Here is a 2500-nt window from a genome sequence, read left to right on the forward strand (position 1 = left end):
AAGCATCTATTGCACAAGTCTCACTTTATGCCCCCCCCCCTCCCCGCTACTTCTTTCCCTCATCCCCTATTTCCTTCTTTCTTCAAAAGTCCTGCGGCGATGGAAGCAGAGCAGTAGGAGCAGGTCTGGAGAGACCGGAAGCTCTTAGCCCTGCGCTACACGTGAGGCGGCCTTGGATAGATGGTCGCTGGCATGGCTGGGGCTCGAAGACAGCAGCTTCCAGAGGCAGCTTCCAGGGTGACTGGGCAGCCCTATTTAGGATCCGCACCGCCCACCCCACATGGGGAAAGGTCTAGAAAAGGTGACCTAAACATTGTCTGTCTTCATTGCACACGGGTGGGTAGCCGAGCTCACCGTGTCTCCCTTTTTATCGGTCGAAATATTAAAACTAAATCTTCTACCCTAACCCTGGCTACATGGAACGTAAGGACACTACTTGATACCGCCAACCAACCGGAGAGACGCACGGCACTGATTGCCCATGAACTGAATAAATATAACATTGATATAGCAGCCATCACAGAGTCTCGATTCTCTGGTGAAGGGTCCCTCACAGAGAGTGGAGAAGGCTACACCTTCTTTTGGAAGGGAGTGCCTGAAGACCAACCACGCATACATGGTGTTGCTTTCGCCATACGAACAGCCCTCATCCAGCACATTCCAACCACCCCCATTGGAAAATCTGAGAGACTCATCCAGTGGCGTATCCCTTTGTCAAAAAACCGTCACTTATCAATTATTAACGCATATGCTCCGACCTTACCTACCAACGAGGCCTCTAAAGATCAGTTTTATGCATTACTCCACACCACCCTGCAAGCCATCCCTCGGGAGGACAAGCTAATCCTCCTTGGCGACTTTAACGCCAGGGTTGGAACAGATCACCACATATGGGAAAAGGTGCTGGGCCACCATGGAACTGGCAAATGTAATGCTAATGGACTTAGGCTCCTCAGCCTTTGCTCTACACATGCGCTCACCATCACCAACACTATATTCCAACTCCGTGACATGCATAAAACCACCTGGATGCATCCACGTTCTAAACAGTGGCACCTCATAGACTTTGTAATCACACGACAAAGTGATCTCAAAGACGTCACGATCACTCGCTCAATGCGAGGTGCAGATGGAGGGACAGATCACCGTCTTGTACGAACGAAGCTGAACCTCAAGATAAGGCCGCCTATACGACGATGTGCACCACCTGCTCGTCTGAACATACGCGCTCTCCAAGATGAGAAAATCCTCTCTACATTCCAAGCAGCACTGGAAAACGAACTCACCATAGACACAAGCAACCTCCACACTACTGCAGACCTCACTAGAACCTGGGACAATGCATGCAGCAACATCCTAACTATATCTCGACGTGTACTAGGCGTCAATAAAAAGAAGAACAGGGACTGGTTTGACGACCAGGCAACAGACATCCACAAGCTCATTGCTGAAAGAAATAAAGCCTTCGCAGCTGCATTGGACAAACCATCTCACGCCAGGCATAAGAAGCTCGCTGCAATACGCTCAAAGACACAGAATATGATTAGAGACATGAAGAACCAATGGTGGACAAAACTGGCTCAAGAAGTTCAAGGCTATGCAGACTCCGGAAATCAAAAGGAATTTTATAATGCCCTTAAAACCGCTTATGGGCCTTACAAAAACGCCTCCCACCCAGTCAGAAGTGCAGATGGGAACACACTGCACACAGAGAAAACAGAGATCCTCACACGCTGGGCAGAATACTACCAAGATCTTCTGAACAAAAACACGCAAACTGACCCTAACCTGCTCAATGAACTCCCTGATCTACCATTCATTCAGGAGCTGGACGCTCCCCCTTCCCATGCTGAAGTCAAGACATCCATTGATAGCCTTAAAAACAACAAGGCAACTGGACCTGATGGCTTACCCGCAGAAATACTTAAGTATGGCGGTGATGCCATCATAAATAACATCCACGCCATCATCACAACCATCTGGGTTAGTAAATGCGTTCCACAACAGTGGAAAGACGCTGACATCACAAACATCTACAAAAAGAAGGGTGACGCGGCTGTGTGTGGAAACAGCCGCGGAATTTCACTGCTCTCTGCAGCGGGCAAAGTCCTTACAAGGCTCATGCTGTTCCGGCTCCTTGTACACATTGCCGAGGATGTTTTACCTGAAACACAATGTGGTTTTAGAAAGCAGAGAAGTACCATTGACATGCTCTTTGTAGCAAGGCAGCTGCAAGAAAAGTGTCGAGAACACCACAAACCACTTTATATGGTCTTTGTCGACTTAACAAAGGCCTTTGATACAGTCAACAGGCCACTTCTCTGGAGCATCCTGGAGAAATTTGGCTGCCCTCCGACCTTCCTTGCAGTTCTAACAGCCCTCCATGATGGGGCTATGGCACGCGTCATCAGTGGAGGTGGGAAATCTGACCCCTTCACAGTAGGTTCGGGTGTCAGACAGGGCTGTGTTATTGCCCCCATACTCTTCAACCTCTTCCTAG

This window comes from Ammodytes marinus (genome assembly GCF_949987685.1).
Source record: "Ammodytes marinus genome assembly, contig: scaffold_142, whole genome shotgun sequence".
Classification (NCBI taxonomy): domain Eukaryota; kingdom Metazoa; phylum Chordata; class Actinopteri; order Uranoscopiformes; family Ammodytidae; genus Ammodytes; species Ammodytes marinus.